At 41.4% G+C, this 24,602-nt stretch overlaps 1 long non-coding RNA gene across 1 annotated transcript in view; it reads right to left on the bottom strand.

Annotated features, from left to right (window-relative positions):
- Positions 1-456: 456 nt before the first annotated feature.
- Positions 457-24,602, bottom strand: part of LOC127678969 (uncharacterized) — a 345,799-nt gene continuing 321,653 nt past the window's right edge. The window contains exon 6 of the long non-coding RNA XR_007976658.1: positions 457-2,034. This is a non-coding gene — a long non-coding RNA (uncharacterized LOC127678969). The remainder of the gene's footprint in view (positions 2,035-24,602) is intronic.

Below are 24,602 nucleotides of genomic sequence, written 5' to 3'. Positions count from 1 at the left end.
TACAGGATGATATATATAGTATATAAGGTAATATAGTATATAAAGTAATACAGCTTCTGAATTGAATTTATTCCACTGATCATTGGCCTATTTTGTCCCCACAGTTAATTCTTCATTAATGGTGATGTCTGGTAAGGCACATTTTCTCACCTTGGTATCTTATTTGCCCTTTGTAAGTCTCTACATATATTGAAACCAGCTAACTAAAAATTAGAGGCTAGGATTTCATTGGAAGAGAAGTTGTATTTTAAACATTATGACAGCCTCTAATCCACGAGCATTTTAGTAATCTTAATAACTGTCAATCAGATTTTTGTAAGTTATTCAAACATCTTTACCTCTTGTGTTAGATTTATCCTTACATATTTTTCTTGCTATCTTCTTAAATTTTCATTTTTAATTTCTAGTTTATCATGGGACAGTTGGATTTATAGACTGATTTTATACCCAGTAAGTTTATATAAGTAGGTAAATCAAAACAAAATAAAAAATATTTTAGATTTTATGAACATAAAGTCATCATTTTAAAATGGAGATTCTTTTTTTCCTTTTCTAATGTTTATGCCCCTTACTTTTGGTCATTTCATTCATTGCATTCATTGGTTTTCTTCCTATAACTGTGCTAAACAGCATGACTAAAAACAACTTGGGAGAAAAGGTTATTTGTCTTATTCTTCCAGATCACAGTTCACCACTGAGGGAAGTCAAGGTAGGAACTCAAGCAGGGCAGGAACTTGGAAGTAGGAACTGAAGCAGAGACCATGGACGAATAATGCTCATTGGCTTGTTCCTGGTGACACTCTCAATTTGTTTTTTGTATTCACTTCTCAGGGATGGTACTGTCCCCAGTGACCCCCTCCTTCATCAATAATTAATAAGAAAATACCCTCACAGACTTGCCTATAGGAAATCTGATGGAAATATTTTCTCAATTGAGATTCTCTCTTCAAGGATTATTCTAGTTTGTATCAAGTAGACAAAACTATCCTGCACATTGATTATTTCACTGACTTGAATTTGGCGGATGTTATAGGCATTGGCACATCTATTTTACCATATTCAATTAATTAAAGTAAGTTAATAGGCCCGCCCAGAGTCCATAGAGAGGGTGTCAAGTAAAGTTATGGTGCCAGATTTTTATTTTTGAAGCATTTATATAGGAAGCATCATGTATTAGTGTGGCTAATATTAAATAAATTATAAACAGTTTTATTCTCAACTGTCCATCTGTTCCTTAGATAACTGCAATAAACTCAACTTGATTATGAGGAATTATCATCTGTATGTGTGGTGTGTTTATGTGAGTACATGTTTGTGTGAATGCACATTTATGTACATGCATGTAGAAACCATCGGGGATCTGCTTGTCTCTGTCTCCCCAATGCTGGAGCTACAAGTGTACATCACCACACCCTACATTTTTGTACGGATTCTGGTGATCAAACACAGACCTTCATTATAAGCAGCAAGGACTTTACTAACTTTGTTATACCCAAGTAATAATGAGTTCATTTTAAGTCTAGTGCATTATTGGCTCATTTGTAATTTTCCTGCTGTAACACAGTTTTTAAATGGTGAGATACCTTTGCCTTGAAAAGAATTCAGTATCGCCCATGTATGCTAGTAGTTGATGCACTGTATTCTCTCCTCGCCATACGTACATTCGAATTCCTTGATCTTTCTTTCAATCCCATTAAGCCAGCCCCAGTGCTCTCAGCCTGGCAGCACCATAGAATCTATGATTTCACCCCGTGAGTCATCCTGCTCCTTGTGGTTGGTGCCACCTTCACACAAAGGCATTTGTCACACCCATCACTGGCAATGAAATGAATGTCCCAGAAAGCCCCCTCTTCTATACACCATCACAATAGCTTCACTGGAAGGATTGTGACAGCAGCTTCCTTATGCGGCTCAACAAACACCGAGTGACTCAATGCCTCCCACGGGGAAGGAGATGCTTCTTTTCAGTGATTACTATGGTCTCTCTCTTTTCTTTCACACGGTCATTTGCTGATCATAACGTCCATTAATTTCCTGAAAAGATCAGAATATCATCATGAGGTTATCAGGATTCCATTTGATTATTGCCATAATAGATGCTATTTAAGATATTATAATTTAACATGTGTTGGACACTGTGCTTTGCATATGACGGTGGACTAAACACACACCAAGCTGGAGCATCATTCATTCCTCTGTTTGCAAGATGACTAGCTCTGTGCTAGACAGTTTTATGTCAATTTGATAAACTCATCTGAGAGGAGGGAAGTTCATTTAATAAAAATGCTTCCAGAAGACCAAGCTGTAGGGAAACCTGTAGGATATTTTTTTTTTAATTAGTGATTGACTGGGGAGAGAGCCCAGCACTTTGTGGATGGTGCCATCCCTGGGCTGGTGGTCCTGGATTCTATAGGAAAGCAAGAAAGCAGCCTTAGCAACATTGTTCCAGTAAACAACACCCCACCATGGCCTCTGCATCAATTCCTGCTTCTAGGATGCTACTCTGAGTTTCTGCCCTGATGCTCTTTCATGAGTACCTTAGTCAGTGTTTTATTGTCTACAGGAACTCTTCAAGGGAATTTAACTAGGGTTTACTTACATGTTTTAGAGGTTTAGTCTATTGTTAGCATGGCAGGGAACATGGTGGGATTCAGGCATACCTGGTGCTAGAGAGGTAGCATCTAACCCACCCCTAGTGATGTACTTCTTACAACAAGGCCACACCTCCTCCAACAAGGCCACACCTCCTAATTCCTGTCAGTAATGCCACTGCTCAATAACCGAGCATTCAAATATAGGAGCCTGTGGGGGCCATTTCCGTTCAAACCACCACAATGGTCAACGGTGATATGGAGGTATAATACAAATAAACCCCCTCCTCCCCAACTCAGCTTTTCATCATGGTTTTATTGCAGCAATAGACACCCTAACTAAGACGCTCTTTGTCCTCTGTCAGCAGGGCACTGGAACTGTTTTGAACAGAAAGATAAGCAGAGAGTGATGTTGAATCTATTTGTAGGTCCAGGCCTTAAGAGACTTAAATTTCCTTTCTCTTAGGGTGAGACTAGCTTTTAAGTGAGAAGTTCAGCAACCCAGAGCATCCCATGCTTTGGGGCTTGGGAAAGCCCACATTAGCTACAAGGAGTAGAAAGATCTAACTAACCACTATTCACTCCAGCCATCTCAGTACAGGTACCAGGCATTCTCGTAGAGAAGCTCTCAGATGGGATTTACTGCCACCTGACTAACTCCTGGGAAAGCCTCTAACACCTATGATTCTTCCTATCCACACAATAACCGAAAGAACTCTTAATAAAGGTTTTCCTTAAGCAACTATTGGCAGACTTAATAGGAAGCAACATGTTTTCCTCTTGTTTAACTTTTATTAAATCTCTTGGAGGCAGAGACTACACTACCATAATTATTTGACAGATCAACAAAGAGAGATTACATGTTGCTCAAGTCTGAGGTAGAAAGGTTAGAGCAGAGTGGAGAGCTGCCTCCATGACTTCACTACCTCGCATGCTCAGGTCAGTGTACATGTTTTGATATTTCTTTGTTTGAACTAAAAGCCTATGGTCTGTTGTCATGGGACTCTTTGAGCCTAATAAATAGAAATAGGAGAAATGAATTTGGGAGTGTCTAGTGAATGAAGTTGTTGAACAAAACTAACTCATGTCTAATCTGAAATTTTGTCCGGAGAAGGCAAGGAAGGTCTCTGCCCATTCATAGGTTCAGGGGGCAAGAGGGAAGATTCTTGGGCCACACTAGTCCCCAGTGGTCCCTGTACATTTTGTTGAAGACCTCAATCTTTCCATAGCCCATGGGAATCTGATGCTTAAGGTTAGTGTCAGTAATCAGCTCTCTTTAGATCAAGAATTTGGGGACATCTTTTGTGAGGAGCATTGACTGATGGCTCTAGAATTTGACTAAATTCATTGAATAAAGAAATTTACCACTGGTAGGGGCTGAGGGTGTGAAGATAAGACTGAGACAAGTGAATCCGTGCTACCTTGTGACAAGCCAGACAAGCCTTGGTGGCAAGTTCCAGGCTAGTGAGAGATAGCCTCTTAAGAACATGGACAATACCTGAGAAATAATACCAGTGTTGTCCATTAACTGCCACAGTGCACATACACACACATACAAATGCACATATGCACACTTTTACACACTTAAAGAAACTGCAAGAGGCCCAGGAAAGGTTGCTTTGGTTTCAGTACCTCCTGAATGGTCACTTTCAACTGTGATGGTTAAAACAAAATCATCAGGGAAACCTTTGACTAATCTGGACATCTAGACTGCATCCAAAAAAAAAAATCACATCAGGATTTTTGGAGACTCTGTACTTTCTTGCACAACCCCCAGGTGATTCCAATATACAGGTCAGCTTAAAGGCTGACCCTGTTTCCCTAGCACATAACTTTCCAACTTCTCCTACCTTCTTCTTTCCCTTCTCATTTGGTTCCAGAACCTTATTCATTTATCACCTGTTCATTCAGAGGTATAATGGTTACTGACTAGACAGGTAGCCTATACCAATTTGGTGCCACTTGATACCTGCTGACATAGAAAATGTACAAGAAAAATCTAACTTGTTTATAGACATAGACAAGCTGGGTTTTGATTGGATTGTGTTTGAGGTGCTGTATTCATAGAATAGAGATGCTTGGGATTCGAGCTGAAGGTTAGTGTGGATCATACACTCCATACAACTCCACCCCCTTCCAAGGCAATTCTTAAGGGTCCCCAAGGAAAACTATCAATTCTGCCTCCCCTCTATAAAACTAAAGTTAAATATAAAATTGGAAAGTACTGTTTTCGAATATGGGCCACTAATTATGGGAATGCCATGGTCTTTTGTGCAGACATTTTCCCAGGGTAAAGCTTATTTGAAAAGTTATCTCTTTCCATATCTTTTTTCATGACTTATAAAGCTCTACCCAATATGGTCGCTGACTCATGCCAGGGCTTCATTTCCTTCCTTGATGTCTCTGCTTCACTTTTCTCTAGCTACCCTGAGGTTTTGAATACGCAAGTCTCCCTCCTTCTTTTCTCCTTCTTCTTTATTTTTGGAGAGAGAGGGGGTGGGAGGGAGGGAAGGAGAGAGAGAGAGAGAGAGAGAGAGAGAGAGAGAGAGAGAGTATGATGTTGATGTTGTATTCATGTATGCGTGTTCATGTGTACAAAGTATGTGGTGTATTTATACCAATGCTGCAAAGGTCAGACACTGGTATTCAATGTCTTCTTATCTCACTATCCATCTTGTATATTGAGACAGTGGTGCTCAGTTCCACCTAGAGCTCACCAATTCATCTGGTCTAGATATCTGTCTTATTCTGATGTTCCCCTGCCTCAGCCTCCTACATCCTGGGTTACAGGTGGGCTACCATACTTACCTAGTTTTTACATAGGTATTAGGGATATGAACTCCAGCCCTTATATTTTCATAGTATTCATCTTACCCCCTGAGCCATCTCTCCAGGCCAACATTTGCTTTTGGTCTTCCCACAAACCTTTCCAGGCACCTCTGGCTCCGAGTCAAGGATGAACCTAAAACAGCTATCATCTTCTCAAAAAGACTGTGTCTACATGTCTACATACAGCAGTCACACTTGACTTCCATTTTTAAAAGCATCTATTTGTCTGTAATACTTTTTTTTTAATGTCATACTGTTGCCTCTATAAAGTCATGACTTTTGAAAGTCTTCTTCCTGGAAATGAGGTAGTACAAAGGTGTCTAGTCAACAGCTTCCCAGCAGCTCCCCTGTGATGTACTCTGGTTCATCTCAGCTCAGACATCACTACCTATTCCTAAAACTGGATGCAACTCTTCCTGATTCTCGTGTAGCTTCCTTATGAAGCACATCCTAAGAGACTATAACAGTAAACTAACAAGGCAATGCTAATCACAAAAGATGTCCCCCAAATTCTTAGTCTAGGTATATAACTGGACTGCTAGTGTTGACCTTAAGCATCAAATTCCCATTGATTGGTGGGACTGTTTTGTTTTGTAAGGAAAAAAGGACACAGAACATTCACTGGAGGGCAAACCAGGGAGGGTATATAAGCCAAATTCAGAATTTTCCACATTAGTGTCTTTCTTGGATATTACATGTTAAAATAGGACAGGAAAGTAACTTAGCAGTCCTCTTGAGAACAGAAGGTTTTGACATTTTAAAGGTCGCATCTGTACCCCAAGGGAAGTGTATAGAAAATAGAAGCAGGTTCAGTCCTTAAGCTTATGATTGAATGCTTTGATGGCCATGCTAATAATGCTGACGGACAATGCAGAACAACTGAGGTTGGCTGAGAAGGAAAAGAAAAGCACAGAAATCTTCATTTCGAAGGAAATCTAACTAAAATCCCAATTTCTAAAACTGATCAAAGCATAGGGGCTCTGTTTGAAGTGGGTTTATAGCCTGGAGGCTCAGCTCTGCCAGGTAGCCTTACCCAATCCCTAGCCCCTGGAGGCCCTGGGGGACCGAAGCCTAGTGCTTTGGAAAGCATTATCCTAGATACTGCTTTGTGGGGGGTGGTGACAGATCTCGCCTAGCTGAGAAAACCTGTTAGAGAGAAGTTTGAATTAATGCGTGACAGGCATGGCAGGAGTGTGCGGTTTTTGGCCTCATCATTGCCTGTGATGCTGGACTGGATCCCTTCTGAAGGCATTTCGGTGTTCAGAAGCCTCGCCGGGAGCTTTGGTATCATGCCAGTTTCACTTTGATAGATCTGAGATATGGTCCCAGATCTGCATTTCTTACTATCTGTCAAGGGCAGCCACAGTTAAGGCTCACATATTGAGGAAACAGCCAAGAGGAAGAGGAAAAAGCAAAGTAAGAATGAGTCTGCATTTTAAAACCTTAAAGCCGGGCTGGAGAGATGGCTCAGCGGTTAAGAGCACCGACTGCTCTTCCAGAGGTCCTAAGTTCAAATTCCAGCAACGACATGGTGGCTCACAACCATTCATAATGAGATCTGATGCCCTCTTCTGGGATGTCTGAAGACAGCTACAGTGGACTTACATATAATAAGTAAGTAAATAAATCTTAAAACCTTAAAGCTCACTCCCAGTGACCTACCTCCTCCAACAAGGCCTAATCCTTCCCAGACAGTTCTACCAACTGAAGACTAAGCATTTAAACACATAAGTCTAGAGGAGTCATTCTCATTCGGACCACCATATTCCATTTCCTGGCCTCCACGGGGTTGTGGCCATCATGGGATGGGGGTGGGGCTTTGAGATTTCAAGGGCCCACATCACTTTCATGTATCTTTCACTCTCTGCCTTCTTCCTGTGGATCAAGGTGTAGCTTTCAGCTATTGCTCTAGCACCCTGCCTGCCTCGCTACTGCCAAGTTCCCCAACCATGATGGTCATGAATTCACTTTCTAAAACTATACCTTCCCAATAAACTCTTTCTTCTATAAACTACCTTGGTCACAGTGCTTTGTCACAGCTGCAGGAAAGTAACTGAGACAGAAATTTGTACCAAGGAGTAGGTGATTGCTATGACAGGCCTTTCACTGCTCTATTTGGGAAGAGTATGGAAGGCCTTGGGATTTGGGGCTAGGAAAGCAGTTAACTCTGGAATCACGGCTTAATTGGTCATCATGGTAGGAGCTTAGATGATGATTGTGCTGAGAGCAATGTGGGTTTTGGAAGTCCAGCCTAAGAGGTTTCCAAAGGAAATATTATTAATAATGGGGGCTAGAGATCATTATGATACTTAGGCAACAAATGTGTCTGCTCTTAAAAAAAAAAAAAAGCTGGGTAGTGGTGGAGCACTCCTTTAATCCAAACACCTAGGAAGTAGAGGCATGCAGATTTCTGAGTTTGAGACCAGCCTGGTCTACAAAGTGAGTTCCAGGATAGCCGGGGCTACACAGAGAAATCCTGTCTTGAAAAACAAAACAAACAAACAGAATCTGCCTAAAATTAAAATGAAGAGTTTTGGACTAATTTCTCTGGTAGAGGAGATTTCAAGATAGCCTCCTAATAATGACTTTGTCATTCTACAATGAAAAAGAGAGACCAGGGAAAAAAGAAACATAAATGTACAGTTTAAAAGGAAAATGGGACACTTAATGTTGGCACGAAGGCTTGTGCTGAAGGCGATGAGAGGCTTGACATTGAGTGAGATAAAGGGAGTGGTAGTCTCAGGGCAAGACCCCACCCAGTTAAACTTCCAACTTGTGAAAAGAAACTGCCTAAGGTTATCTCTTACTAAAGCAACACAAATCAAAACTTATGCAAATATAATTCATGGAGGGGGCCAGGTTCTATTCCAAACAGGTCAGGGAATATAACAGCCTTGACTTCATGGTTCTCTGGTTTAATGTCAGGAAGGACACCTGAGTAAGGGAGTTTTGGAGTCCTTGTGGTTAAGAAAAGCCACTGTGACCGAGGAGTCCCTGCAGACAGGCTCAGAGGAACTATTGCCTAAAGCTTTGATTGTAAAAGTAAAACTTAGATTGTGTTAGAGATCCAAAACTGTTGGAGAAGCCATAGGTGGCTCTCAGGACAGCTACAGACAGGGAGTGGAACTAGCCTAAGAGAGAAGCATGTTGTGGTCAGCAAAGCCATAAGGAAAGACCCATCCACGTCCTTTAGCAGTCAACACAGAGCTATGGGATTTAGAGTTTTTCCTGTTGGATCTCACTCTTGCTTTGCACCGGTATTTCCTCACTATGCCCCCTTTCCTCCTTTATGGAATGGTAACGTATATTTTGTGTCATTACAGGCTGGAAGTATATAATTTGCTTTTTGCTTTTTACAGGTGGTTACAATTAAGAGTCTTGAGTCTCAGAAGAGACTTTGAACTTTTACACTTTGTTGAGACTGTGAAAAATGATTGGGACTTTTGAAGTTGGACTACAATGTATTTTTGCATAATGAGGTAGCCGTGACATAGGTGGGTCAGGTGGTGGAATGTAGGAATCTAAATAAAATCATCTCCATAGGCTCATAGATGTGAATTCTTGGTCAGTGCTGGAACTGTGTGAGAAGGTTTAAGAAGTGTGACCTTGTTGGAGGAGGTTTGTGGCCGGGGATGGATTCTGAGGTTTAAAAGTCCATGTCATTCTCCGTTAGCCTTCTTTGCCTTCTGCTTGTGGAAAATAAGTAAACTCTCAGTAACTGCTCCAGCACCATGCCTGTCTGCCTGCTGCCATGCTCCTTACCATGGTGGTCATGGGCTCTGAGCCCCCAAATTAAATGCATTCTTTTATGGTGTTTTGGTGGTTATGGTGTTTTTGTCATAGCAATAGGAAAATAAGTAAGACAGTGTCATACCTTCTATCTTTAGGGACCAAGCAAGAGCAAGGGCAATAGTAAGTCTGTAATGTTTTGGGAGTCTCTTGGACAGAGCTGTTCCTTAACTACATTCTAAATATTTGTCCTTATATACACAGATAAGTGTAGTTATCACCCACCCCTCAAGGAAGCTTCTTTTTGAAACAGAAACCATTACAGAAAACTACAACCAGTAAAAATGTAAAGTCCTGAAGCTCGATCCCAGTGGATACATCTACAAAACAATTCCTGCACATAAGGCTCAGGGATCATTGTGACAGAGAGGTTAGAAAGAGTCTAAGAACCAAAGGAACAGGGAGTCTGCTGTGAGTTTGTGTCTCCTAGGAATATCAGAAGCTACACCCATAAAGTCTCATTAACATGACTGCCTAACACAGCTGAACAAGGGCAACAACTATTAAGATGCATATGAAGGTGGAGGTGGGAGGGGTAACTCAGGAGTCCTCAACCCTACGCAAAGAACCACAGGTAATCAAGGAATTCGGAGAATAGGAGAAATAATATTCCCTAGGGACAAGCATACTTATTGATTCGAAAGGTCAGCCCTGAAAACATATACATACTTGTAGCATTGTACAGACTGAACAGGCTATGCTTATGCATTTGGGAATATATATATATATATATATATATATATATATGTATATCACACACACACACACACACACACACACATATATATAAAAGCAAGACAAATGATTGTCTATGAGTGCCAAAACACTAAGGTGTATGTGTGTGTGTGTGTGTGTGTGTGTGTATCTAACAACAAGTAATGAAAAACAGGCCGTTCATTTGAAAAGAGGAGTAAAGAGAGTTATGTGTGTGTAAAGAGTGGGAGTGTGCAAGGAAGAACCAGAATGGGGAAATGATTTAATTATATTGTAATCTTAAAAAATAAAATAAATAAAACAAAACAAAAAACTTTCCCAATATTTTTAAAAACAGAACTCAGGAAGACAACTCAAAACAAAAATAAAACCCTTTGGGGCAGCCAAAGAGCTTGCAGATAATAAACCCATCTTTCCTTCTCCTGGTGAGATAGCTAAGGCCCCAGTGCACAGACAATTGTGCCAAGTTCCCTTCCCTGGACTGGCCACACTCTAAAGTCTCCTGGGACACCACAGGCCTCCTTGTCCCTGCTTCTGTGTCTGGGACCACAGACTCTGTCCCTGTGGGATTCTGCTGTACTGCCAAAGCCTAGCACAGTGTCTCATACTGGTCAAGTATTAGGGAAACAGGACTGTTTCATCTTTATGCTGGGTCTACTGGGTCTGTGCTTAAATAATTATTTATAAGCTTCTTATTAATATTATCAAGCTAAAGAAAGGAACACAGATAGCCCAGAAGTGTCAGAGCTCTCTGTGAGCTGAAGAAGGACTGGGAAATGGCTCAGTTTGGTGAAGAGCTTGTCTTGCAAGCATAAGGATCTGCATTCGATCCTTAGGATCTTGTAAATCAAGCTCGGTCTGGTCATGTGTACTTGTAATCCCAGGACTGGGAAGGTGGAAACTGATGGACCCTGGGACTTGCTGGTCAATGAGTCTAGTCAACTTTACATATTCCTGGCTGGTGAGAGGTGGATGGCTGAAAAAAAAAAAAGACATCTTGGGTTGTCCTCTGGCCTCTTCATGACTATGTACACACATGTACACATGCATACAAACATACTTGCATACAAAGAGTAGAAACACAGTTGGCATTAATAATAGTGGCCTGTGGGTAATAGAGGAAATGAATTGGAATCTGGCTCCGACTCGCCATTTATTAAGGCAAAAATCTTAATAATTTTGCTCAACAGCTTTGAGCTTCCATTTTCTCATGAATGAATTTGAGACACCAAAACATGAGAAGCCATGAGAAGTAGAAGCCCTGTGAATAACAAAAGCGAGACAAATGATTGCCTCTGAGTGCCAATACAACCCACACTGCCAGTCCCTTTAAAGAGTTGCAAGTGGATTAGCTCTGAACCTCTCTTGTGCTGGGTTTATGTAACAGGACAGGAGTGAAGAAACTTGCTTTTGCACAGCTTCCAGATAAACTTTTCTATAAGGTATATGATGTCATCACTGCAAGATCATAAACTTATTGAGATGCTGGAGTTACTGGGATGGGTTACATATATTGACCGTCAAGGGGTGGGAAAGGGCAGGATGTGTAAGCTGAATTCTCCACGGGAATCTTTCTGCAAGGTCCAAATACTGGCAGTCCAGCTTAGAGTGTGCTACAGATAATTGGTACAAGGGTTTCTGGGGCAATGTGTTTCAATCATCAGCCAGACGTTGTAGGCAGGTTATTTTTAGCCTGATTACAAAACGGAAGAATGTGACTTTGAAAGGCATGCTTCAAGAGTTCTCTTGGGTAGCCAAGTTTGTGTGATCATTACTACCAGGAAGTGTGTTTTCTCAAGTGTTCCAGGTTTGGGGGATAGTCATGATTTTCAAACACTCAATCCCTTGTTGTGCGAGTAAAATTCTGTTTGTCTAACCAGATACGCTGAGCTTGTGGGGAAGTACTTGAGGAAGCATGAGGAGCTTAGACCAACACAGATATCACATTAAAGAGCCTTGGTGTGCTCAGGCAAAAGTAGTAGATATTATAAGTTGTCATGGCTTTCTCTGTTCCTTAGTTATGAGTCAGAGTTGGGATTTGTTTTGTTTTTTAGGTGTAAGTGATAGAAACTGATTCAAACCAGCTTACACAGAAGGGAATTTACCAGATTTGTAACTGAAAAGTCCTGAGGATTCATGGCATGCTGGCTGGCTGCAGATTCTCCAACAATGACCTCGTTATGCCTCTCTCCTTTCCTTCTTGCTTCCTGCTCACTATGTTAGTCTTACTCTCTTGGGCTGATTCATCTTTAAAATGTCCCCAGCAGACCTTGGTATATCCTGCCAACTTAGCATCCATACAAGAAAGAAGTAATTTGTTAAACTATTTCATCAAAATCTCTGGCTCAGCCTGGATCATTTCTTGCACCTTTCTATCAGTCAAAGAGCTGTGAGAACCACATGAGCCGGAAGGCACATCCCACTTCCCACCATCAGAGATACTGAGCTTGGTATGCCTTATGATTTGAAGGTGAAATGCTCCTTACAGGCTCGTGCATTTGAATACTCGGTCCCAACAGGTGCCATCGTCCTGGGTAGTTATAGAACTGTTACAATCTAGGACGTATCAGGCAAATATGGGCAAATAAGAAGAAGCTTTGAAGGTTAGAGGCCATTCCTTGTTTTCAGTCCCATCTCTGCTTCCTGATTTGCCAAGATGTGAACAAATCAAAGCACGGGCTTCCCCACTGCCCCTCAATAAAACCATTGAGTTCATGAGCCAAAATAAATTTCCCCTTTTTTGAGTTGCTTGAGTTGGGTGTTCTGTCAGAGTAAAGAGAAAATATAACACCCAGAGAGGATGACATGGTGCCTGAGGAAGGCAACAGAAAGTCTCCTCTTAGCCCTTCCCTGAGAGTCAGAATTTCCCATTGCCTCTTTATGGCTAGTTTTCCTAGGGTAAATTTCCCTCCCACTCCACAGTGATCTATCCTCAAGAGATATGTCTCTTGCCCACTGATGATACTCCTCTAGCAGAGATTTGAAACCCTGAGAGGTCTGTGTTCTGGCTGCTGACTTTCTCCATGTGTGTGAATATTTCTGGAGATCTTCCTGACACACGGGCTTCCATTTGCTTCTTCAGTCCCCATGAAGGTCTATCAGTCCTGAAGTCCTTTCACAGGTGGAGAAAGAAGGGTGATGCTTGCAGCTGCTGGGAAGTGCTGCTTCTGGGGTTTCCTAGGAAACATGGAGATGCCTGCCTCTGTGCATCATCTATGTAGCATCACCAGTGACAGAAGAATGGCAGAAAGCTTATCTTAGCCAGAGTTCCCAGAATGATCTACCCATGGCCTATCTGTAAAATGCATTTAGAGAACTAATTTCTTAGGCATTTTCAAATGAGAATCCTTGTCCTTAAGTGGAACAGTTTACTTTTATTTGGTGAGAATAGACATGGTATGTGATTTTTTTAAAAAAAACAAAACAAAACATCTTAGCATATTAATGCTCATGGTAAGGCAAAAGGAAGAGTTCCATTTATCCAGTATTTAGCTGAGCATCTGAGGACTTAGAAAGGGTCTGGGAAACAAAACAGGAACACTTCAATACACTGTATATGTTTATTTCATACAGTGAATTAGCCCTCCTGGAGGCCTGGTTGTAAAGAAACAACATTGGAGGCTGAATAGATGATTCAGAAATTAAGAGCATTTTCAGTTCCCAATACCCAAGCAGCTCAGAAAAGCCTGTAACTTCAGTGCCATGTGATCTAATGTCCAATTTTGGTCTCTGCAGGCACCCATATACTTATGCATATGCACATAGAGACATATATATATACACACACATATATGTATATATAATAAAAGCTTTTTTTCTTTTTGCGTTTTTGTTTGTTTGTTTGTTTTGTTTTGTTTTTTAAGACAGGGTTTCTCTGCCTGTTTCTCTTGTTTTTTAAGACAGGGTTTCTCTTGGCAGTTCTGGAATTTACTCTGTAGATGAGGCTGGCCTTGAACTCACAGAGACCTGCCTCTGCCTCCTAAGTTCTGCAATTAAAGGCATGTACCACCATGCCTTTAATTTTTCAGAAGTGCCAAAATTATGCATCATTTGCTATCTCTCAGACAACAAGTAGAATCCATTCACCAACTCTAATTCTTGGAAGGGAAAATACTATTATTATTTCCACTTCTTTGTATGAACAGCACTGCACAGAACCTTCAGGCTATTGATATCTGGGCCTAGGGTTCTAACTCATTAGAAATATGAGATATTTTGGCTATCTAGAAGCTATTTTTAATTTTTTCATTAAGTATTGAAGGCCTTTGCAGTGCCAGAAATTAGATGTGTGTGATACTGAAAAATTTTGAAAAACAATAAGCTTCCAGATAGTACCAAACAGAGACGAAAAGCAATGATTCCTAAAACCTGTGGCTGCTTTCTGATATGTTTTTTATCAAGTGTTTACAGGTTCTATTCTCTGACCCATGCACAGCTTCCTGAGTTAAAAACTACCCCTCCTTTAGAGTAAGGGACAAGGTAGAGGTAACTTACTGATAAGAATATATAAAGTCAATGGTAAACCTCTGAATTGAGCCCACCAAGCTGCAGCCTTTGCCTTTGATGTTTTGTGCTATGACAACCAACTAGATCCTGTCATCTTCTAGCTGAGTCAACTCACACCCTCTTGGGATCCAATTAGTTTGTGTGTATATGCATGCATGTACATGCATGTTAGTTTGTGTGCATATGTGTGCATGTGCATGCATGTTAGTTTGTGTGCATATGTGTACATGTGCATGCATGTGAGTTTGTATGTATATGTGTATATATGCATGCATGTTAGTTTCATGTATAAATTGCATGTGCATGCGAGTTTGTGTGTATATGCGTGCATATGCATGCATGTTAGTTTGTGTGCATATGTGTACATGTGCATGCATGTGAGTTTATGTGTATATGTGTGTATATGCATGCATGTTAGTTTCATGTATAAATTGCATGTGCACGCATGTGAGCATGGGTGTAAAGGACAGAGGTCAGCCTCAGTTGTTATTCCTTAGACACCAGCTACCTTTTCAGGGTTGGGGGAAGAGTATCTCAGTGGCCAGGAATTCAATTTAAGTAGGCTAGCTAGCCAGAGAGCCTCAGGGATCTGTCTGTCTTTACCTCCCCAGCCCTGACATTACAAGTGTGTGCCACCTGTCATGCCTTTTTGTGTGGTATGTAGCAATCTGAACTCAGCTCCTCATGTTTATTAAATAAGAACTTTACTGACTGAACTATTTCTCTAGCTCCTAATCTACCAGGCACTAATAACCAAACAATGTTATTTCCTGCACCCCCCCACACTCACCCCCCCCCACATACACACACACACACACACACACAGAGAGAGAGAGAGAGAGAGAGAGAGAGAGAGAGAGAGAGAGAGAGAGAGCTAAAACTTCCCATGATGGTGTTTTATATTTAAATTCAATTGAAAGAGGAAAAGAACTAGAGTAAGATGTGTGTTGCTGAGGACAATAACGGTGCTGTTCTTCATGCATCCTACGTCTTTCCCAACAGGTCTGTGCTGGACCTAAGATGCAGGCAGGCATTTATTCTAATTGCATATTCTGGCAAGAGGCATGTAAAGAAGTGTGAGGCCTTCTGAAGTAGAAGGAAGCTGGAACCACATTGGGAGTGGGGGTTGTTAGATGCACTTGTGCTAGCCAGTGAAGGGATCTTCCAGCAGCTGCTTCTGGGAGGCAGGTGCTACCCCAAAGTAATATGATATTTAGAAGACCATATATTTAAGAACACTTTCAATTGCAAATTTTAAAAACTGTCACCTAACAGATACTGAAATGGTGCACAATCAGGTCATTTCCAGGATTGGCTCCGCTGTTCCCTGGTCTCCCGAGCTCCTTTATGTGTACTGTGTTTGTTAGTTGATAATTTCCCATGCACTCATTGTCTTCATTATCACAACATGGCCGCTGTTGCTCCAAATGACGTCAAGGTAGAAAGTGGGCAACAGAAGGCTGGCTGAAGAACTATCTTTCTTATGACGGAACTCTCTTTTTATCAGTGAAGGGAACAATTTTATCCAAAGTTTCCTAGAAGACTTCACATCAGCTTGCTTATAATTGTGTCACACCATGACGTAGACCTTCAAAGGAGGAGGGGAAGGAAGTGAGTACCCATCTTCTTAGCTTCACTGGGAGAGCTGAGCAGGAAGACTCGACAGCTGGCTTAGCCAACCACGAGGTTGTGTGACAGAGTACTGCAGTGTGACATGTCTAAAGCATCATCAACCACATAACTAATATAACTGTGAGAATAGGAACCAGCTTCCCGATGCCATGGACCCAGCTAGATTTGTGGAGTCATTCAAGTAGAAGCAGGAAATAAGTAGGAGACTGAGGAATTCATGCCTATCACTCATGAGGTTTGAAACTCTAACCAAGGAAGTCAATAGATTGAAATCTGGAGAGTTTATATCCCCCCTCCCAGAAGAGTTAGAATAAGATGTGATTTTAAAAGAAAATTGGAATGTGGGACTGGATAACGTATTCTACTGCTTGCTTCCAGGAGTTTCCTTTAAACTAGTCAGCAGTTGGCCTGAATTAACTTTCAAAGCTCCATCTTAGTTATGATTTACAAGCTACAGAAATGTCACTGCAGTTGGTGAATCTCACAGAAAGATTAAACTGTGGGGCTTCTCCATAGGAAGGATCAAGAGTTTCAAGTCTGTAAGAGCAGAGTTCTGTGGCAAGCACACAGTCATGTGCAATGGTCCCGTCCCGAGGCTGGTGGAGGGCTTTTATTTTGCTGCTGGAACCTGGATATAGGAGGGTGGAAGATTACCGTGGAGAAGTGATGGAGGTAGGATCAGCTCCTCAGAGGTGCCATATGGTAGCCAAAAGGTCCTCTGATGTCTTTTCTCAAATATGCTTGATGTCACTGTTGTAATGGTTAACACAGACTTGGTTAATTTGCAAAAGGGAAATTATAAATGCCCTTTTTCTCTATAGTGAAACATAGTGATTCATGATGACTCTTCTCCCTTCCATGAACACAGTATGTGACTGGGGAAAACCCAGCCGCCTTATGTCTCCTGGGGTTTAAGATGAAACTCCTGTACTTCATGAATGCAGTTCTATATTCAGCTGCCCTCCCCCAGCCAGTCAAAGGCAAGGTGAACATATTATGAGAGGTTAGGTAAGGTTCTGAACACCGAGTGGGGCTCTCTGAGCTTGTCTCTTTTGTGTTTATCAGCTAAGATATGAATGTGCATGAGGAAAGGCTTTGATCTCAGAATTGCTTGCACCAAGACTTCTTATCTGGAAACAAGCTTGAATCATGAGGAGCCTGTCTGAAGAAAAAAAATATTTATGAAAATAACTACGTTGTTTGGCCAAGTAGGCTGAAGGCTCTCATCACAGAACTGGCAATCTTAGAATATGCTTTAGGAGGCAGAGAAGATAACTCGCATGCAGGGAGTTAATTACTTGAAGAGAGATTTCCATCTGTCTAGGATGCATGGGGATCATTTGTTTAGATTTTCTTTCTTTTTTCTTTTTAATTTGGTCTATTTTCCAACTTTCTGATTTATTATTTAATCTGTAAGGAACATCTTAGCTATCACAATGAAATCTCATTTGATTTTGTGTCTAATGACCTGATTTATTGAAATGTGTGAATAAATTTGAAGAAGTCTAGGAAAGTAAAAAACAAACAAACAAACAAAACAAAAAAAAACCCCCCAAAAACCCATTACTACACCTCTTTACAGGTAATGATGTTAAATCACTGGGCTGTTGGAATCAGCTGGGTGCTTCTGTGCTTGTCCATGGCTTCCTGTCTTATGAATGACCCAGGGTAAACCTCACTTTTAGAGGCATGGTGCTGTGAGACACATGCTGGGAAAGAAAGTTCTTTGTGGGGAAAACACTGCTTCTCTGTGGCATTCACACACTTGGTACTCAGCCAGGAAGGGAAGAGCAGTTGGGAATCCATGGAACAGTTGATTCCTGCCCAAATCCACTGGAGAAGAGGAAATGGGTCCTTTCTAATGTTTGACACACAAAAGTACATTGCTCCTAGTAGATATTCCACAGAAAAAGCAAAATCCAAACAAACAGCATCATTTTGCTCTAGCCTACATACAATGCAAGTGAGATTCCAACTATGTGAATGGTGGGAGGAAACAAAGGCTTTTTTACTGCCCCAGTAAGTGGCCACTGTCCACAATATGAGCACTGAGCTCACAAGGACTGATCCACATCCACTGCTGCTTTTTCCTGGCCTCTGGAATTTGGACTTCCGTGCATGTCTGCTGTTGTTGCTATTGCTATGTTGCTTGGGAATAGGGATGTTGAACATAGGGCTGTACTTGTGCTAGGCAAGCACTCATACCCTCAGTTTGAGCTTTTCTTGGTGATTATCTGTATGTGGCAGGTCTTAGGGTTTTCATTGCCGTGAAGAGACACCATGACCAAGGCAATTCTTATAAAGGAAACCATTTAATTGGGACTGGTTGGAGGTTCTGAGGAGGTTCAGTTTATTATCAGCATGGTGAGAAATATTCCTACACAAGCAGGAATGGAATTAGAGGAGCTTAGGGTTCTACATCTTGGTCCAAAGGTAAACAGGAGAAGACTATCTTCCAGGCAACTAGGAAGAAGGTCTCAAAACCCACCCCCACTGTGGCACACTATTTCCAAGGTCACACCTACTCTAACAGGGACACCCTTCCTAATTGTGACATTCCCTGGGCCAAGTATATTCAAACCACCACATTCCATTCCCTGGCCCTCATAGGCTTGTTCAAACATGTAAGTCTATGGGGACTGTATCTAGCTATAGCATGATACAAAATGTATTACTCCAACTTCAAAAATCTATAACAGTTCCAACAATGTTAAAAGTCCAATATTCAATGTCTCTTATGAGATCATCCAATCACTTAACTGTAATCTCTCATAAAATCAAAATCAAAAAGCAGATCATCTATCCCCAACATCAAAGGAGGTGTATATGTGTATGTGTATGTGTATATGTATATCTGGAACATGGCCCCCTTGTTCTATTAGATTATTATCAGCTTTCTATTTTCCAACTCCTTCACTACCTAAGTTTGGCTATCCTGAAACTTGCTCTGTAGATTGACCTTGAACTCAGAGATTTACATGGCTCTGTCTTCTGAATACTGAGATTAAAAAGCATCTCTCACCATGCCTAGACTTAAGTATTTCTTCACCTAGAATTTGCTCTGTCCCAGGCTGGTCTTGGACTCAGAGATCTGCCTTGCCTTAGTCTCCTGGGATTAAAGGTATGGACCGCCATACCTGGGCCCAAGTTTTTCATAGCCCCTATTTTTCACCATCCAGAACAAAAGCCTATGTCTTCTAGTCTCAAGACTTGGATCACAAGTATGCCCTCTAATCTAGACTGTACTTCAGTCTTCCAGATTAAAAGAAATAGAAGAAAATAATAATCAGGTAATAACACCTAGATATAACTATTTCTTGTTCAATTGTAAATGCACAATTATCTTATCTGGGTGGGATCTTGCCCCAAAGTCACTACTCCCTTAGTATGTTTATCTTCTCAAACACAGGATTTAGCTCCATTGCCCTTCCTGGTACCCTTTTATTCTTTGAAGCATACATTTTGTTCTTTTGCTCTCTAAGCTTACTATACTTGATCAAAATGTTCACCGTGAAACTAAACAGAGAACAAAGTCTCTGTTGGGTTTCTTTTTCAGACTTCCTTTGTCAATGTAGACTCTTCAGACAAGGGCAAAAAGCAGCCACATTCTTCACCAAAATACCATGAAAACAGTCATACTGAAATTCCTCTACATAGAAACCTCTTGGGCCAGGTCTGCACAATTCAAATCACCCTCAGCACCAGTTTTTTCCATATTCCTACTAAGATAGGCCATTAATCCCCCTTAAAGCATTCCACTGCTTCCCAAATACAAAGACCCACAATCCACATCTTCCAAACAAAAACATGGTCAGGACTATCATAGCAATCAATACTTCAGTCCCTGGTACCAACTTCTGCCTTAACTAGGATTTTCATTGCTGTGAAGAAACACCCATGGCCAAGGCAACTCTTATAAAGGACAACATTTAATTGGGGCTGGCTTACAGGTTCTGAGGTTCAGTCCATTATCATCATGGTGAGAAGCATGGCAGTGTCCAGGCAGGTATGGTGCTGGAGAAGCTAAGAGTTCTACATCTTGTTCTGAAGGCAACCAGAAGACTCTTTCAGACAGCTAGGAGGAGCATTTCACAGTGACATACTTCCTCCAATAAGGCCACGCCCACTCCAACAAGACCACACCTCCTAATAGTGTCCCTCCCACACCAACCATATTTAAATCACATGGTGTGTATGCAAATATGTGTGAGTGCACAAGTGTTGGGGTGCCTGTGCAGATGTGTGCATTTAGTGACCTGAAGCTTTATAACTCTCCACTTTTTTTCACTGAGGCAGGGTCTTTCAATTGAACTTGAGGCTCATGATATGGCTGCTTTTGCTAGCTAGCTTGATCCAAGGAACCCCTTCTAAGTACTGAACTTCTAAACCGGGCTCCACATCCACCCATGAGGACTTGGATGTGGGTGCTAACAGTATACACATGTCAGTCCTCATGCTTGCTCAGCAAGTACTTTACATACTGAGTCAGCCTCCTCACCTGTCTGATTTTTATCTTCTATATCTTCATTGCTCCATTTTATGTGGGTGAATGGGTGGGTACATGTTCATGTGGAGGCTAGACATCAACATCAATTTTCTTCTTCAATCGCATTCTCTACTTTATTTTTAAGAGTTTCTCATTTAATCTAGAGCTTACCAATTGGCTAGACTGGCCTGCCAGCAAGACCCAGGCATCCATCTGTCTCTACATCCTCAGAGCTGGGATTCCAAACCAAGCCCCAAACCACCAAGCCCAGCATTTTAAATAGCATTTGCAAGACAGAGACTCAGGTTCCCATACTTGGGTGGCAGGCATTTTACCAACTGTGCCACATCCTAAGCTCCTGTGTCACATCACAGAAAGATGTGACTCTTCTATAAAGAAATATAGTGTTCTTCATCTAGACAATGTAGCTTTGTGTCAATTTATCTAGGGCTTGATTTTGTCTATCTTCTGGGTGAGGTGCAAGTGAGATCGGTGTTGGCTAACTGCATGCTCCTGCAGCCTAGTTTGGAGCCATGCAGCTTCAGACAACAGGTCCTCTGTCTTCCCATCACACCAACCCTTTGACCAAGGCCCTTCTTTGAATTAGGTTACATACTAACATCTTCACTTCTTCATTAGACAGGGACCTTGATCACTGGCTTTGTTTCTCTCCTGCCCTAAGGACCTTAACAAGCACTCTTTCCTTAAGAAACATCAGATGTTCATTGACCATATAAACCCCTACAGAGGACTGTTTAGGGAACTGTTGAAGGGGAAAGAAGTTGGCTCTGTTGGAACCATACAAAGGAGAGAAAACTTGATCCATTGGCTACAATGATGTGCCAGGAGGAAGACTCTTTAGAAAACTTGAGGTAGAGAGCATGAGATAAAAAGTGGGGTATGGGGGATGGAAATAGATGTGTAGTTCTGTCTTTGGAACTGCATTGAAGTTGTATGTGACCATCAAGGAATCAAAAGCAATGGGATTTCAAATGGCTTAGACTTCCCTGTCTACTATGGCAGTCACTAGCCAGATGTTATTTAAGCTTATTAATTAAAATGAGAAGAAATGAAAAATCTAGTCTGTGAGATCTACTAAGTGCCACGGGTCAAGTACTGCATAACCACTGGGGACTAGGGTCAGTGCAGAAGAGCAGCACAAACAGAGCATTTCCGTGTTCTCAGAACAGATCTGGGACAGCACTCCTCCTCTGTTTGTTTTTGATTCCAGAAGCGTTAACTGACCAATATCTTTGTTCCTGGCACTGCACAGAGGAGGGTTTCAAAGCATAAGCTCTCCAGCAGGACAGTCCAGGCATTCACAGCAAGTCACTGTGACAGTGTGGGCAATGGGCAAGGCACTTATCCACTCTGGAGTTTACTTTTATCAGCTCTTTTTTTTTATTGTTATTTTTTTTTATTCGATATAATTCATTTACATTTCAAATGATTTCCCCTTTTCTAGCCCCCCCCACTCCCCGAAAGTCCCGTAAGCCCCCTTCTCTTCCCCTGTCCTCCCTCCCACCCCTTCCCAGTTCCCCGTTCTGGTTTTGGCAAATACTGTTTCACTGAGTCTTTCCAGAACCAGGGACCACTCCTGCTTTCTTCTTGTATCTCATTTGATGTGTGGATTATGTTTTGGGTATTCCAGTTTTCTAGGTTAATAACCGCTTATTAGTGAGTGCATACCATGATTCACCTTTTGAGTCTGGGTTACCTCACTTAGTATGATGTTCTCTAACTCCATCCATTTGCCTAAGAATTTCATGAATTCATTGTTTCTAATGGCTGAATAGTACTCCATTGTATAGATATACCACATTTTTTGCATCCACTCTTCTGTTGAGGGATACCTGGGTTCTTTCCAGCATCTGGCAATTATAAATAGGGCTGCTATGAACATAGTAGAGCATGTATCCTTATTACATGGTGGGGATATGCCCAGGAGTGGTATAGCAGGATCTTCTGGAAGTGAGGTGCCCAGTTTTCAGCTCTTAAGTCAAGAGAATTTTGTGCAGTCCTGGGAGTTGTTAAAGATTAAATTGATGTATTTGTCTAATGTGCCTGTTTACATATATATATATATATATATATATATATATATATATGTGTGTGTGTGTGTGTGTGTGTGTGTGTGTGTGTGTGTGACTATATTCATGTGAATATATTTTATGCATTTGTGTGTGTGTGTACACATAGATATTCATACAAGCCTTAGCACAGTTTCTGAATGGATTCACTGTGGGCAGAAAGTCTTATCACTTGTTGGTGTTTTTTACAGAGTAATATTGAAAACCACTGTGGTTCCTACTGCCTTGTTTATCATCCGGAGAGAATTCCATAAACCCAATCATTAAAAAAATTGATAATTGTATATTAAGGCAGGCATAGGGAACATGATTGGAATTGTAGCATTCAGGAGGCTGAGATAGTGGAATAGCCATGCATTTGAGACAATCTTAGACTATATAAGTTTTAGATCAGCCTGAGCCATTTGGTAAGACTATATTTAAAAAAACCTGACCATGATAAACTATGTCAATAAATGTAGAGGAAATGAATGGGCTGAATAAAAGAATACTATAGGGACAGCTTGAAGGAGGGAGCATTGGCACTGAGACAGGAGAAGGAGAGATGTAGCATTGCAGAGGAAGGAGGGATGGGAAGAATCCTGAGCAGAGGAACAGTGTTTACTGCAAAGGAAAATGTTGCAGCCCTAAGACAGGAACAGTGTGGAGTAGTTTGCTGGGGAGGAAGGCAATGCTAGAAAGCCTGCACCAGAGAAAGGTGTCTGAACGTTCTGCCTCAGGCTATGTGAGGCCCACACTGAGAGAGAAGTAGGGATGAACTAGAAGAACTACACTGGAGGAGAAGGAAGACTTCAGACTCAGTCAGTAACATGGAAATGGAAAGAAGTGAACAGCTTCTGGGTGTGTTGGAGATACAGAGCCAAAGAGACTTGCGGGAGAGTTGGGGAGGGGCATTCAGCTGAAAAGTGTTTGACTAAACGAATTGTGCCAGTAGGATTTTCATCTGTTGAGATAAGACTTGAGGAGAATGTGCAGAAGCTTTCTAAACTTCATGAGACCCCATTTGTGGATCATTGGTTTTACCTCCTGTGCTGTGGGAGTCCTATTCAGGAAGTCCATGCTTGCCCCTGTGAGTTGAAGCATCTCCCTATTTTATCCTCTGGCAAGTTCAGGGTATCAGGTCTTTTTCTTTCTTTCTTTCTTTTTTTTTATTCGATATATTTTTTATTTACATTTCAAATGATTTCCCCTTTTCTAGACCCCACTTCCCGAAAGTCCCATCAGCCCCCTTCTCTCCCCCTGTTTTTCCACCCACCCCTTCCCACTTCCCTGGTCTGGTTTTGCCCTATACTGCTTCACTGAGTCTTTCCAGAACAAGGGGCCACTCCTCCTTTCTTCTTGTACCTCATTTGATGTATGGATTATGTTTTGGGTATTCCAGTTTTCTAGGTTAACACCCACTTATCAGTGAGTGCATACCATGATTCATCTTTTGAGTCTGGGTTACCTCACTTAGTATGATGTTCTCCAGCTCCATCCATTTGCCTAAGAATTTCATGAATTCATTGTTTCTAATGGCTGAATAGTACTCCATTGTGTAGATATACCACATTTTTTGCATCCACTCTTCTGTTGAGGGATACCTGGGTTCTTTCTAGCTTCTGGCAATTATAAATAGGGCTGCTATGAACATAGTAGAACATATATCCTTATTACATGGTGGGGAATCCTCTGGGTATATGCCCAGGAGTGGTATAGCAGGATCTTCTGGAAGTGAGGTGCCCAGTTTTCAGAGGAATCGCCAGACTTATTTCCAGAGTGGTTGTACCAATTTGCAACCCTACCAGCAGTGGAGGAGTGTTCCTCTTTCTCCACATCCTCGCCAACATCTGTTGTCTCCTGAATTTTTAATCTTAGTCATTCTGACTGGTGTAAGGTGAAATCTCAGGGTTGTTTTGATTTGCATTTCTCTAATGACTAATGAAGTTGAGCATTTTTTAAGATGCTGCTCTGCCATCCGAAGTT

The sequence above is a fragment of the Apodemus sylvaticus genome, chromosome 2 (assembly GCF_947179515.1).
Source record: "Apodemus sylvaticus chromosome 2, mApoSyl1.1, whole genome shotgun sequence".
Lineage (NCBI taxonomy): Eukaryota > Metazoa > Chordata > Mammalia > Rodentia > Muridae > Apodemus > Apodemus sylvaticus.
Note: the sequence above shows the minus strand (reverse complement) of the source record. Positions and strands in the feature narration are given on the sequence as shown.